The sequence below is a fragment of the Quercus robur genome, chromosome 9, assembly GCF_932294415.1.
Source record: "Quercus robur chromosome 9, dhQueRobu3.1, whole genome shotgun sequence".
NCBI lineage: Eukaryota > Viridiplantae > Streptophyta > Magnoliopsida > Fagales > Fagaceae > Quercus > Quercus robur.
In genome coordinates, this window is record NC_065542.1 from 33,438,831 (window position 1) to 33,455,671 (window position 16,841).

Here is a 16,841-nt window from a genome sequence, read left to right on the forward strand (position 1 = left end):
AAAACAATAAAATCATATCATGTAAAGTAACGGAAAAATAAATAACAAAATGATATGATGACCTAGGAAAACCAAACCGATAAAAAACTTAGGGAGGATTTAACCTAACTATCCTTAAGGTAAAAAGAAAATCCACTATAGAGAATTGAAGTTTACAATAAGACTTAGGCCACTAACATCCTATTGCCACCACATGTAAAACTTACTGACACGACCACGTGCAAGCTCCGAATCCACGGACTCCTTCTCTATTAGGCCTTTACAGCACAAGCACCCACACTTGTGACTTTGAGACTCCACTCAAAGGTTTTGGATCTCCTTAGATATTGATCTTGTATGCAACAACTTCTACAACACCAGATCTTGAGATTCTTCAAAGAATAACACCAGTAGAAGACATGAGAGAGCATTTTGGTACAAAACTCTAGATACAAAAAAGGCACACTCTTCTCTCTTTGAAAAGCCTTATAAAAAAGTGTTTAGAGTTTCCTTTATATACTAGTAGCGTTTTACTTGAAACTCAATACGCTTAAGTAGAATTCGGGTTGAAATAGAATTCTGCAGATACGTGTTTCGATAGGTCGAACCAGGCAGTTTTTGAACTCTTCTTTTTGCAGCTTACTTGTTTTTGAATCTTGACTTGAATCACCTTGAGCATTGTCTAATAATACCTATAGACTCTAAGATCTATATCTAGACAAGTTTGTGTTCATAATTTGTCAATTGTTCTAAACTTTTAGAATCTAACATGGTGAAGTAAATTTTTAGAGAAGTTAAAACTATGGAGCTATAGAAAAATGGAAGAACGTACACCAATCTCAAATATGTCGTTGTCTTTCTCTCTCTACTAAGTTTTTTTCTCTCTCTCAAATTGAGGTCTATCTCTTTTTTCTTTATTGGTTTCTTTGGATGATATATATGAAACTAAAAGCCTTGGACAAATCAAAAACATTCAAAATGTCACCACAGATTAAAATTTGCAATCAAAGCTTAAGCGTTGGGAACTAATTTAAGACCAATCAAAAATCATTGACCAAAACAAGGCGGAGGGAGGATCAGTATTAGACAATATTTGTTGGGGAATGTCTACGTGTGAACTAAAATATAGGGAAATGCTAACGAGTGCTCTTAGGGCATTGGTTAACAATCAATTTTAGGAAATTTTTGACATCACTTTTATGAAAAATAAAAGAAAGCTATCAAAACATTAATTGTTTTTTTTTTTTTCTCTTCCCATGAAAACTTTTTTTAACTGGATTGTTAACCAATGCCCTAAAGGCACTCATTAGTTTAACCCTTAAAATATATAGCTCCTGGCCTCCCAATAGCAATATATATAGAAACAAAAATTTTAGCAACACCAATTAAAACACAACCACAAAAGAACACTAAATCTTACATGGAAAACTCTCTAGTATAGAGGGAAAAATTACGGGACAACTCCGAAAAATATCCACTATGAAATAGAGATTACAATTCTTAAGTTTATACTAAACTTGAGTATATAATAAATTGGACGTACAACAAATAAATTTCAAGAAGTAAATACAATTTCACAACAAAGCCAATAGCAAAATCTTCCCTTTAAACACTACTACAACTCTCCATGGTTATAGCACTTAAAGCTCCAAGAGAACTCTACCAGTTTGATAGGCCACAAACTAAATGACCCCTTGTGATAGAAATTAATTAATTAATTAGACAAGTTATTAATTAATCAATTTATCATGCAAATGCGTGGTAGCACAAACAAATCACCAATAAACTAATTATGCAGTGGAAAATAAATAACACGGTGATTTGTTTACGAATGGGGAATACCTAACGGCAAAAACCCCATCGGGTAATTTTCAGATCACCACTCCTGAAACTCCACTATTATCACAACAAGTGGTTACAAGTAAAGGAATCCCAAGTACCTTACCAACCTACAGTGGAACCCTTACCCCAATATCCAATTGGATTTGTTCTGTAGTGACAGTTCCCCTTTCTTATACACAACTCCCAAGTACATGACTAACCAATTGCGCGGATCCCAGTACGCGACTTCAATCACCAACTAAGAAGATTGTTGGCTGCAAAGTTCTTCAGTTCATCTACACGATGAAGATCAAGAAGATGCTTGGTCACAAAACCCTATAATGCACATACACAATAACTTCTTCAAGAGAAAGAGATGAACTAGGGCAAGAACTTCATCTCTAGTCACAATTTGCTTGAATAGAATTTGCTCAATGCTTGTGTAACTTGTGAACTATTTGACAGCCCTCAAAACAATCTTTTTATCTGTCTAGGGTTAGGAGAAAAGAAAACTCAAAGACATATTCACGGATCCCAAGAAAATCATATAGAATTCTGAAATTCTTAAACCTCGACAGATAGGAGGTGTCGAGCACACCAGGCTTTGAACAGCTTTCTTAAGGTTGATAGATGCAATTGTAGAGCCAACTGTCAAGCTTTAATGAATTTGTACTATCAGCTTGTTTTCTTGGACAAACTTGAAGATTTCAACACTTGATCTTGAAACATGGTTTCTTGAAGTATTTAAACATAACCTAAATCTACCCAAATACAAGTAAAGTGTGTTTTGTCAAAGGATAAGCTAATTACATATAGTAGTGACATATGTTCCTAACAAGTAAAACACATATGTCCTAACAATCTCCCCTTTTGGCAATTCATGACAAAACCACAACAAACAAATGAACATATGAGAGAAGTTATAAATCACTCAACTCATATTTACTTGTTGAATACAATAAAATCTATCCTTACACAAATTCTTGAAAAACTTTGCAAGAATAGAGTTTATGGCAAGTAGACTTTGTCGACCTGTATTTCTGAAACACTTTAAACAAAACTCATCAAGGCATCTTTGTGTGAAACAGAAATAATAGATTGCATACAAGTAATAAGAAGCATGTGTATAAAGGGAGAAAAGAAACAACACATGAAATGGTAGGTGAAAGAAAAACATACATCAATATAAATAGGAGTAAAGTACAATGTATGTCTATAAATGGTCACAAGACCTCATGTACAAGAATAATTTATCTAAAAAGAAAGAAAAGAAAAGATACATACTATCCTCACTACATCCCTCAAAACATATCAACACTCCCCCTAACAAAATGGTCATATACTAACCTCTCCCCCTAAGAATGACTACTCTCATATCCAAAACTACTCCCCCCTTTTTGTCACGAGTGACAAAGGGTAAGAGTGTCAAGTAGACATCTCATCGGTAGAGCTAGCATCTCCATCAACATCATCCAAAGCATCATTGTCATCACCATCATCATCATCCTCATCCTTAGAATCAGAAGCCACGGGAGAAGGTGGTGAAGGAGTAGCCTCAGAAGCAAAACCACCCATGGACGCTTGTCACCATGTAATATGATCGACATGAACGTTCACCTGATACAACTCCATAAAGAGTGTATCTAGGCGAGCATCCATGCGTTGCAGCTGCGCTATGATGTCTCCTAAAGTCACATCGCCCGAAGAAGAGGGAGGAGCGGATGTGGATGGAGCAGAACGAGATGGAGTTGAACGGGAGGGAGGAGCTGCTGAATCCGACTGTCACGACCGAAACTGGTCCTTGCTACGTTTAACGGTAGCGTAATCTATAGCACACATGACGGTGAAATGGTCGGAAGAAGGAAAAGGAACGGAAAAATGGCGTAAGATCCTTGTGATAGCGGAAAGAAATATGAGCTTATCACGGGACGTCAAATCTAGATGAACATCTATAATAGAAAGAATGAAATGCGAAGGGAAATCTATAGTAAGATGCTCAAGAAGAGATAACAAAAATCGAGAACAAGGTGTTGTAATGGAGTTATAGTGAGAGAGTAGATGCAAAACAAAGGTCATCACCATGTTCATGAATCTTAGACCTTTAGCAAAAGGTCTACATGGTGTAAACTGACGCTCACCCCAAACAAAAGGGCGCTCACAGAAAGCAGACATGAGCTCATCCCTGCACACAGTCCTCAGACGCTCACAACTAGGATAGTCAGAAAACTTTATCTTAGGGACTCAAAACACATTCGCAACAAGTTGCAGTGTGATAGGAATGCGAGTACCTCAAACGCGAGTGAAGAAAAAAGGTACTGAATGATCAATCTCGTGCATGTTGGAGTAAAACTCTTGGATAAGCACGAGAGGATAGGTGATCGGGATGTCACATAGTGACTCCCACCCCTACTGTGAATGACAGAGGGAAGGTCGGTGTCAGCAAAGTCCGACAGAATGACTTGACGTTCCGAATGAATGCCTCGTCTAGAAAAGTTCTCTGAGAATGCCTTGAAGGCATCATCATCACAAAACCGAATATGAGACAGAGTAGGATCAGAAAATGAAGAAGCTCCGGAACAAAGAGGGTTCCGGGCTGGAGTGGATTTACACTTAGGTGCCATAGACACGACTAACGTAAACAGAAAGAGAAGGAGAAAAGAAAGACAATCAGAAAAGTCCCAAGCAATTTCAAATATAACAATTATATTGAAAAGATAGTACATATGCATGGGAAATGCATGAACATGTGACATGCAAAAAAAATTTCATTATGGGCTTAGCCCAATCCAAACCTATCAGCGCACAAATAGATAGCACACATCTAAATGCATAACAATACTATTATAATGCTAATGTGATGCATTGTATGAGGTTTTAAACTCATTTAAGTGAAAACCCATCCCAAAATTTCAATAAAAACTCATCAATTTCGAAATACCCCAAAAAATTTTCATAAACCCCAAAACCTAGGTTTCAAAACATGAAATGCATGAATGTGAAAACAGAGATGAGAGAGTTTGAAAGGATTAGAAGCTTACCAAGTGAAGAAAAACTTGAAAAAGCTTGAAGAAACCTTAAGGAACAATTATTGGATTGAGATGAGAGAGTTTGGGAAAGAAAACAGAGAAGTATCAAGAGAGAGATCAAGCGAAATGAGTTCTGGATTGCATAGGGAGCTTAAATAGTGTAGCAGTAAATCTCGACAGATGAAGGTGTCGAGAGGTGTCGAGACATCGGTAGAGGAAGGTGTCGAGAAAAATGGTCATCGACAGATACAAGTATCGAGGAGGTGTCGAGGAACAACTCATCAGATACTAGATCAGAATCTCGATCGATCCAGAAGGTGTCGAGAAGCTATTGAGGAGGCAGAAGCATTCTGGATCGATCCACCAGGTGTTGAGGAGCTGTCGGGATTGCGATAAGAAAAAGCTGAAGAAGCTCGACAGACAGTAAGGTATCGAGGAGGTGTCGACCTAGCTTTTAAAACCAGTTTTTCGAGATGTGAAAAACACAAACATGAATGCAATCCAATATGCAACTCAACCAATGATCCAATCAACATATTAAGCTCTCAAAATCATCTCTCAATAAAAATTTTAAGCATGTGGATCCCAAAAAAAAACACACACACACACACTAAACAAATCTAATCAATTTTATATTTCAAAAACAAGTCTAGATAGTTTAGTGAGCATACATTAACACATGTAAAACCTTGTGATGGCCAAATCACATTGTACTTGCACATGTATCAAGAATAGCAAAGAATATTGCGTGTTGTGTGTGAAAAACATCGCAAGACTGCATATGTGTATACAAGTTATGACGATTTGAGATATGAGAAAATCACTTTAACTCACACACAATCATAACTGCTTGATGGGGACTATCACCTTCAAGGTACATCCTATAACTCCCACATCTCCTAGAATACACACTTGCAATCATTCGTAAAGCATTTTTAATCTTTTTGCTTTTAATTTTTCTTTTGCATATTTTTGTTTTTCTTTTGCATATTTTTGTTTTTCTTTTAAGCATATCATGTATGGGCATATTAGAGAGAGAAAAGAAATACCCAATGATATTTGACATTCCAAATTTGCTATGCCTAAGCACACAAATGTCATTGACACTGCACTTTTGATATGCTGAAGCATACAGGTGTCATATTATGATTGGCAGGCAATAGTGGTGAGATGGTTATTAATGCCTTTCTCTCAGGATTTTTTAGTCCTTCCTGTCAAAAAGAGTGATACGAGTGTTAAGTACAAGAGATAACTTAATCTTACTCATCACTAACAAGAGCCACAAAGCTCACTTGCTTAGTTGTGTATAGAGATGCTCATCTAAGCTACAAATGATACAAAGTTTAGAAGACTTTGTTTCAATGGCCATCCAAGATACACAAGTACCAATGTACACAAAACACACACTATTTTTGTATTTTTCTGACTTTTCAATTTTTTTTTATATGAAAAACAAAACAAAGCAAAACTAAAAAATAACCAAACAAAAACATGTTAAACAACCAAAGCATAAAAACTAGATGTAGATGCATGAGGAAGAAAGAAAAAGAGAAGAAGATCATCCCATGGAGATAACACCAATGTTTTGACGAAGGAATTCGAAGCGTTTACTTTCAAGAGGTTTGGTAAACAGGTCAGCCTTCTGATCATCGGTGTGAATAAACTAAAGAGTGAAAGTACCATCTTCGACAAGCTCCCTAATGAAATGATGTCGAATCTCTATGTGTTTGGTTCTAGAATGTTGAACCGGATTCTTAGAGATGTTAATGGCACTGGTATTGTCACAATATATAGTAAGATGTTCTTGACAGATACCATAATCATGGACGAGTTTTTGCATCCATAGGAGTTGGATGCAACAGTTACCAGCAGCAATGTACTCAGCTTCTGTAGTGGATAATGAGATGGAGTTCTGCTTTTTACTCATCTAAGAGACAAGATTATTACCCACATAGAAACAACCCCCTAAAGTACTCTTTCTATCATTAGCATTCCCAGCCCAATCAACATCAGAGTACCCAACTAGGACGTCACTTGTGTCCTTGCTGTACCACACACCAAAATCAGCAGTGGTTTTGACATACTTTATGATTCTCTTTAAAGCAGTCATATGGGACTCTTTGGGATTAGCCTGATATCTAGCACACACTCCAACATTGTAACTAATGTCAGGTCTACTAGCAGTAAGGTAAAAAAGACTACCTATCATGCTTCTATTTAGAGATGGATCAACACTTTTACCTAACAAGTCAACAGTGAGTTTAACATTTGGGCTTATAGGGGTTCTGACAGAACTAGCAGATTCTAAACCAAACTTTTTTCACAAGATTCTTAGCATATTTAGATTGAGATAGGAATATACCTGAATCTTGTTGACGAATCTGCAACCCAAAAAAGTGAGTCAGCTCTCCAATCATGCTTATCTCGAACTCGACCTGCATGAGTTTTGAGAAACCATGAGCAAGTTCATCCTTAGTCGATCCAAAGATGATGTCATCAACATAGACTTGGGCAACTATCAGCTCGTCATCTTCTCCTTTGATGAAAAGAGTCTGATCAGCCTTTCCTCTTGTGAACCCATGTGACACCAAGTATTGTGTAAGCCAATCATACCAAGCTCTAGGGGCTTGCTTTAATTGATAAAGTGCCTTCTTGAGGTACAGTACATGATCTGGAAAGTGTGGATCAATAAATCCTTTTGGTTAAGCCACATAAATGTCTTCTTTGAGCAATCCATTTAAGAAAGTAATCTTTACATCCATTTGATAAAGCTTGAACTTTAATTGACAAGCCAGTGCAAGGAGAATTCTAATGGACTCCATACGAGCAACCAGAGCAAATGTTTCATCATAGTCTACTCCTTCCATTTGCGAATATCCTTGAGCTACAAGCCGAGCCTTGTTGCGGATCACATTACCCTCCTCATCAGTCTTATTGCGGAATATCCACTTTGTACCAATGATGTGTTCACCCTCCGGTCTAGGTACCAAGGTCCAAACATCATTCCTCTGAAATTGAAGAAGTTCATCATGCATTGCTTCGACCCAACTTTCATCCTGAAGAGCTTCCTCAACTTTTGTGGGTTCAACCTGTGATAGATAACAAGAATAAGACACAAAGTTAGCAATGCATTTATCAACAATTCGTTTCCTTAATGTGAGTTCATTCATATTTCTCACAATAACTTTTGGAGGATGATTTAATTTAACCCTGGATGAAGGCCTTTTCTCTTCATGAGACTCATAATCTGGTGAAGTGGGTATGTCTACAGAATCTTCCAGAACACTGGGAGTACTAGGAGCACTTGGAGATGCAGGTTCTTGTTCAATAAGTTCTTGAACTTCATTAGGCTGAAAAGGAAGAATTTCTTTGGGTAACTCCTCAATTCCTTTCTGAGAACCAGAATCTGAAGACTCATCAATAACAACTTTCACTGTCTTCGTTACCTTCATAGTTCTCTTGTTGTATACCCGATAAGCCTTGCTTGTGGAGGAGTAGCCCAAAAATATATCTTCATCACTCCTAGAGTCAAACTTTCCAACATTCTCTCTATCCTTGAGGATGAAATAGGTGCTTCCAAAGATCCTGAAGTACTTCACATTCGGCTTCCTTCCTTTCCATAACTAATATGGAGTCTTCTTGGTACCGGGTCTGAAGTACACCCTATTAACTGTATGACAAGCAGTGTTAACAGCTTCTCCCCACAAGTTTCTGGACAAATCCTTGTTGTATAACATGGCTCTGGCCATCTCCTGAATAACTTTATTCTTTCTTTCTACCACACCATTCTGCTGAGGAGTAATAGGAGCAGAGAATTCTTGAGATATGCCTGATCTTTGGCGAAAGGACTCCATATATGAGTTCTCTAATTTTTTACCATGGTCACTTCGAATTCGATCAATCTTCAAGTTCTTCTCATTTTGCAATCTTGTGCATAAAGTTTCAATGTGCTCAGGAGCATCAAACTTGGATCGTAAGAGAATGACCCAAGTGTACCTAGTGAAGTCGTCTACCATAACCATGATGTATCTCTTACTACCAAGAGACTCAGTTCTAGTTGGATCTATAAGATCCAAATGTAGAAGCTCCAATGGCCTAGATGTAGCTGATGTCTGAGTGCTTGGATGCTTAGCTTTTGTTTGTTTCCCAAGCTGACATGGTCCACACACCACATTGCTCATTCTACTATGCTTTGGTATTCCCAAGACTGATTCATGTCTAGATACAATAGAAAGATGTTTGTAACTAGCATGTCCCATCCGTTGATGCCATAAATCTTCATTTGGCAAACGAATGCTGTTGCACACAATATCAGCATCAGGATCCAATCCATAACAGTTGTCTAAAGTGCGAACACCGCTTATGAGGTTCCTTCCAGACTCATCCATAACAAGACATTTTCCCTTTGAGAATAGTACCATGAAGTCTTGATCACATATCTGACTTATGCTTAACAGGTTCACCCTTAGACCTTCTACATAGAGGACATTTGCAATGTCTGGCAGTCTAGGTAGAGAAATAATTCCCTTTCCTTTAATTTGAGATTTGCTCCCATCACCAAAAGTGACATTGCCACCTTTTTTAGACTCGAAAGTCTTGAAGAGAGATCGGTCTCCAGTCATATGTCTTGAGCAACCGTTGTCGAGGTACCACAAACATGTGTCTATAACTTTAAATGCGGATTTCATCATAAAACACACTTCATGTTCAGATGATAGATCAATGGGAATGGTGCTTTCTCTCATCTGCCTTTTTCGAGCTAAGCCTTTAACTTTCACTCTTCTTAGACAAACTCCTTTGCACATTTTCATTCTGAGACAGTCTAGTTTCTTCTTAGCCAAATTGAGATCTTTTTCAATAGTCATCATAAGAGAATTCAAATAACTTTTAGACTTGTATTTTTCGAAATACTCAATAGTCATCATAAGAGAATTCAAATAACTTTTTGAATTCAAAACAAGATGTATTTGAAAACAAAGATCTCTCCAAGCCGGTTACAGCCATGACAACAAGGGTCAATGGATCAACACAGCAAAGATTAAACCCTAATCAGAGTGTGCCTGCTCTGATACCATCTGATAGGCCACAAACTGAATGACCCTTTGTGATAGAAATTAATTAATTAATTAGCCAAGTTATTAATTAATCAATTTATCATGCAAACGTGTGGTAGCACCAACAAATCACCAATAAACTAATTATGCAGCGGAAAATAAATAACACGATGATTTGTTTACAAATGGGGAAAACCTAACGGCAAAAACCCCACCGGGTGATTTTCAGGTCACCACTCCTAAAACTCCACTATTATCACAACAAGCAGTTACAAGTAAAGGAATCCTAAGTACCTTACTAACCTATAGTTGAACCCTTACCCCAATACCCAGTTGGACTTGTTCTGTAGTGACAGTTCCCCTTTCTAATGCATGACTCCCAAGTACGTGACTAACCAATTGCGCAGATCCTAGTACGCAACTTTAATTACCAACTAAGAAGATTGTTGGTTGCAAAGTTCTTTAGTTCATCCACACGATGAAGATCAAGAAGATGCTTGGTCACAAAACCCTACGATGTACATACACAGTAACTTCTTCAAGAGAAAGAGATGAACTAGGACAAGAACTTCGTCTCTAGTCACAATTTGCTTGAACAAAGTTTGCTTAATGCTTGTGCAACTTGTGAACTATTTGACGACTCTTAAAACAATCCTTTTATATGTCTAGGGTTAGGAGAAAAGAAAGTCCAAAGACATATTCACGGATCCTAAGAAAATCATATTAGAATTCTGAAATTCTTAAACCTCGATAGATAGGAGGTGTCGAGCAACTGTCGAGCAGGTGTCGAGCACACCAGGCTTTGAACAGCATTCTTAAGCTCAATAGATACAGCTATCGAGCTTTAATGAATTTGCACTATCAGCTTGTTTTCTTGGACAGACTTGAAGGTTTCAACACTTGATCTTGAAACATGGTTTCTTAAATTATTTAAACACATCCTAAATCTACCCAAATACAAGTAAAGTGCTTTGTCAAAGGATAAGCCAATTACATATAGTAATGACATATGTTCCTAACAAGTAAAACACATATATCCTAACACAATTTACCTTCCTCATGTGTAACTTGAGAAAAACAAATCTCATTTTTCTTTTTCGGTCTTTCACACTCTCATTGTGTATCTCTTTATGCCTTTGTTTGGACTGTACCTCAAAATATCTCTGTGTTTCTTGCTCAATATGTGTAACTCACAGTGTACATTCTTCTGAATGGCCAAATGGCCTTTGTTTCTTTCTTTTTCTTCTTTTCTTTTCTTTTCCTTTAGCGTGTCCCACACGGCTTGCATCACTTCTCATTAAGGGTCTGTTTAGGATCCGCTTATTTTGTTGAAAGTACTGTAAATAAAAGTAAAAATTAGCTAAAATAATATAGTGGGACTCATGAATAGTATCAAAAAGTGCAGTGGAATCCATTAATAGTAGCAAAAATAAGCTGAATAGTAAAATAAGTTGGCAAAATTAATTATGCCAAACGGACACTAAGTCAAACCTCTCATAACTTTGGTCATTTCTCAATAAATAAGAAGGCTGGTTTGAAGACTTTGGGAACAAGCTCATTAAATAAGCTGTAAGGTTGAATTTAATCAACCATGTGTTGGCTTTATTCCATGACAAATTTGCTTGTAATATAGCACTTAGAAACCTTGTATTTAGGTGGGAATCATGTAAGGGTAGTGTGTGAGAGAGTGTGAAGAAATGCTCAAGTCAGTGCAGTGAAGCAGAGACTCGCGGCTAGGACTCGCGGCTTGTAAGCCGCCAAAAGTTGCTCACGTGCAGAGCATGCAGGGGAGCTGAACAGTCACGCCACCTGGAGCACTACACGACAAAAATCCAGACTGGCCATTAAGTTAGCTCGCGACTTAAACTCGCGACTCAGTCAAGTCGCGAGGTCAAGTCGCCAGCCAGTCCTGTTTTTGGAAAAAAAAAATTGACTCTTCGTATTCCATTCTCACACCAGTATAAATACCCCTCATTCCCACAAGATATGTGTGGCTATTCAGAAAGAAAAACCCTAAGAGAGGTTTCTTCAAAACACCCACCCAATTAGAGAGAGCTACTCATTCTTAGAGAGAAATCTTTGTAGTCTCTTCTCATTCCCTCTCTCATTGTCATACCTATTGAGAGGAGATTTCTATCCAAACACTACCCACACCCCTTCAGAGTGTTGAGTGTTTTTGGAGCTTTGGGAAGCATTGGAAGATGCCAAGGATGGCGGATGCTACGGTCTAGTAGCGGAATCCGGTAAGCTAGAAAAGAAAAAGGTTCGGCGCAACCTCGTTGGAGCAAGAAGCTTGGAGGGCTTAGGTACATCGGGTAGATTAGGCTTGGAGGGTCTATTGCTGTTCATGTATCTCAACTATATTTTCTAGTGGATTATTGACCACTTGGAGGGCGGCGGAGAGGTTTTACGCCGAGGGCTTCGGTTTCCTCTTCGATAACACATCGTGTGTTGTCCTTGTGTTTGCATCTCTCTTCCCTTTATCTTTGCCTTTTATTTTCTGCTGTGGATGTGATTTATAATTGGCTTAGATTGATTTCCAATTCTGTTTATAGCTTATGTTCATTTTTCGCACACTAGTTGTTTGTCATAAAGCTTGAATTGGTTAATTTGTATTTGGGGGTCTAAACGTTCAAGGGTGTTTATACACGTTTTTGAACTTTCAATTGGTATCAGAGCAGGTACACTTGTTGTGGTTTAAATACCTAAGTGTGATCCTTGACCCCTTGTGTTTATTTGCCATGGATTGTGCTTTGTATGACTCTTTGCATGATTTGGTTGGTAATGAATGTAACATGCCACGTGTTTGTGAAATTGCCTCTATGAGTGTTAATCCTCATAAGTGTGATGACATGTTATTTGAATCTATGGGTGGTGTTGACAAACTCTTAAAGAAAAATGCTAAGAAGTTTCAAAAGAATTTGAGCAAGTTATTTTGTGAAAAGGATGATTTGATTGCTAAGCTCAATGAATCCAACAAATTGGTTGAGAAATATAAAAAACTTGCTGAAATTTCTCATGAAAAACTGAAAGAGTTTGAATGTTTGAATATGGACTTGGATGCTAAACTTGTTTTGTCTAACAAACTTGTTGATGATTTTAAATGTGAAAATGAATCTCTTAAGATGCATGCCAAGTGTTTGATTGCTGAATCTATTGTTAAAAAGGATGAAAATATTTGTTGCAATCATGTTATAGTACCCGATTTTGTGCCTAGTGTGTGTTCTACCTTAAAGGACAAATCGGTGTACATTCCTCCACATAAGAGAAATCAAAATGTGGAGAGAAAGGCTGTTAAGTCAAAGCCTCCGTTTAGGTCTCAACCTAAGGTTTTGAATGGATCTAAGTTTGTTCCAACTTGCCACCATTGCGGTGTGATCGGTCATATAAGACCTCAATGCTCCAAGTTGAAAAGGGAACAAAACAATGTTGCTAGATCTCTTTCTAAAAAGCCTAGTAGACCTAAACGCATTGTTTGCCACCATTGTGGTGCCTTTGGTCATCTAAGACCTCAATGCTCTAAGTTTCATGCTTTTAAAAGAATCAAAAGAAAAGAGAAACTTGAGCTTTTTGGAAGTGCTAAAAAGAGTAAACTGGTTTTAAGTGAAAATAGCATGTTGTTAAAGAAAATGTTTAATGCTCTTAACTCCTTGACTATGTGCATCTCCGGTTCTCATTCTTCCAACCCTCGTCTCATTTCTCATGAGATACTCATTCCAAACAATCATTCCATTTGGATGAGGAAGGGTTCCTATGGTTGAGCTTTTGCTCTTTTGGTCCTTGATCTAATTCTTTCGATCTTTGTAGGACCCTTCATGCATTAAATGTCATATCTTCATGCATTTTGTGCATCTTGCATTTATTTGTATGCATTGTTTTATTTTTTATCTTACTTTTATATTTCAGTTATGTGTGAGTAAAAAAAAAAAAAAAAAAAAAAAAAAAAAAAAAAAAACCAAAACCACATAAAAAGTGAAAAATTCAAAAAGTTTGATCGTATATGTTTGAGCACATATCACATGTGAGTTTGGCCTTGTACCTTTGTACAAATAGCTTTGTGCATTTACGAGCTTAGCTTGTTATTTTTGCACTTATTTCTTTGTGGGAAAAATCTTGACATCCTTGTGTGATTGTTGTAAATCGATCTTCAAGCTTGTCATGAATGATTTGTCAATAGTCATGTTGGTTTTGATACATGCGTAGACTTGTGCTTATATCTCTTCCCACTCTTTTATTTTTATTGCTTAAAGAGCTCAATAAATATAAATTTCAAAATGAAAAGAGATAATGAGCTGCAAAAGTCGTCGCACATACTAGTATTCGACTAGGAAAAAGGGAAAGCGACTTAAATGAAATTGTATGATGCCCAAAAAGCCAAAGGCTTGTTCATCAAATTGAAATATCACAAATTTCAGGCATCAATCTCAAAATGAGATGTTTTGATTCAAAATGATCAAATGTTATGAATTGTAAAGAAACCAAATGAAAAGCTTCATCATATGTAATCATTTTCTTGTGGGAGGTCATATATGCTCATTTCTATAATTGAGATAGACCACTTGACTTAGCCCTAGTTGTGTATGACTTGATTGAATTGATCATTGAAGCTTCACTCTAGACTAAGGACTATTCCACATTTGATACACACACACAACACACATGCCTAATGTTCAATGAATGTCTTATTCATTTGTTAGATTGTACTTGTCTAAATGTGATGTGTGTGTGCTCAATCTTATATGGATTAATCCAAAAAGATTTTTGATCATTTTATATGTTTTTGGAAGTGATTTTTATCACTTTTTGTGTTTATGTTTAGTGCTTACTTTGTTTTTCATTGTTTAAACATGTTCTGAATTGAAAAACAGGTGTCAGAGTTTTTCGCGGCTCAGCTGGCGACTCGCCAGTCGCGAAACCCCAGTCGCGAGCTCATCCAGAAGCTTTTGGCGACTCACTCGCGGCTTGCTCGCGGCTCACTCGCGACTCGCGAAAATTTTCGCGGCTGAAACTCGCGGCTCGCGGCTGAAACTCGTGGCTCGCGGCTTGCTCGCGACTAAACCTCGCGACTCGCCCAGTCACGAAATGCCCAGAAACAGCTTTTTAAAGGGCTTTTTGTGGGAAACTTGTTTTAAACCTCTCCCATCCTCTCTAAAACCCCTCTTTTAATATTTTTACATCAAAATCCAACCAATTTGAATGGTTTTTCATTCCATTAACATTTCTAAGGTAATTATAAATTCTTTTCATTATTTTTGATCCTCGGATTATGTTTTGGAGAGTTTTGTGCTCTTGGTTGGGATTTTTATCATAGGGGTTGGGAAAACTTAATTTTTGTCAAATTTTTTTCATGGGATTGGTTTATTTTGTTGATTTACATTGGATGTTGGCCCCTTGTGGCAATTAGAACATGTATTAAGGGTGAATTTCATGATGTTCATGCATTGTTTCACATTATTGTTCATAGTGTGCATGCTAGGTGTTTGATAAAATGTCTCTTAGGCATTTTCTCGCTTGTTTGGACTCCGATGAGTACCAAACTTTGGGGTTTCTCATGTTTCCTCATTAGGAACATGTTTGGTTCATTCGTTGTGTATTTTGCATACTTTGCCCCACATGTGCTTTTTTCATGCATTGGTCATGCATTGCACTTAGCCACCTCTTGCACACACCTTTGCTACCCTTGTCATGCATTGGTCTTGACCTTGCTGTTTCATCCTAGCTTGTCATGTCTACCTTATGCTTTGTAGCATGTTACTTTGTCTTAGGTTTGAGCTTCATTTTCTCATTCATCTCACATCCCTCATGCATCATTATCATTGTTCATTACTTCATCTCTTGCCCTCGTTTCTTCTTGACCATTTGTCTATTCCTGACAAAAAGGGGGAGTGTATACTCTAGAGAATGTTTCGGAGTATTTTGTCATTTCTATATGACTCTTGTGCACATCCTTAGGGGGAGAAATTCTATTTCTCATGCACATTTGTAGGGGGAGAGATATTCCATAGGGGAGATGCATATATCAAGGGGGAGAAGACATTGCGTTAACTAGAAAACCTTGTTCTGTTTGTTTTCTTGTTGGCTTTATGGTGCTTTGGTGTTCTCATTGCATCATGTTTGTGCTTTGGACATGCATATATCCCTATGTTATTATGCTTCATTGAATGCATGTTCAGATGATCATTTGCTTTGCTATGTGATCATTGTAGTCATTTCTATTCTTGTTATATTATACTTGTCATTTATTACTTGCTTTACCTTGAGGGTCTAATGTGTTTTGTGCAAGTGTTTCAGGGTACAAGTATATATATGATTCCAAGTGCATCACAACTTCTCATCACTTTGAAGGGGAGAAACTTTATGCACTTTTAGTTTATATTGTTTAAGTTTTTATTCAATATAATGTGTTTGTACCCATGTGCTTTTGTAAGCTTTTAGGGTTAATGTTTTATGCATAGTTTGTAGGCTTTATGGTATGTACCTTGCTTAGTGCAGCCTTTATGCTATGTTGAAATCAGTACTTTAATCTAAATGTTCTGCATTTTGGTTTATGTACTGTCACTCTTGTGCCCTTGTAGGATTGTTCCTAGATGCATATGCCTTGTGTGTTATGCATTGGTTGAGTGTTGAGCATACAAGTGTCTTGCCTTGTGCTTGTTAACTTGTATGTCCTTGTGGTCATTCCAAGTGTGAATGAGCACTGTGATCACTACCTTGTGGTGTTCACTTGGTTGATCAAGCCATGGTTTGTTTATTAACTCCATCTTTGCTTGATCACATATTGCCTGTTTCATATGCATTTATAATTTTCTGCTTACAATGATCATGGTGTATTGTTGTGTTTCAGGAGTATTATGTTCATATGATTCAAGTGCTTCACAGTTTCTAAATTTAGGTGTGAGTGAGTTTTGCCATTGTTCCCAAACTCACGTTTAAGTCTAGAGTCTGTTTTAGGGTGTTTTGT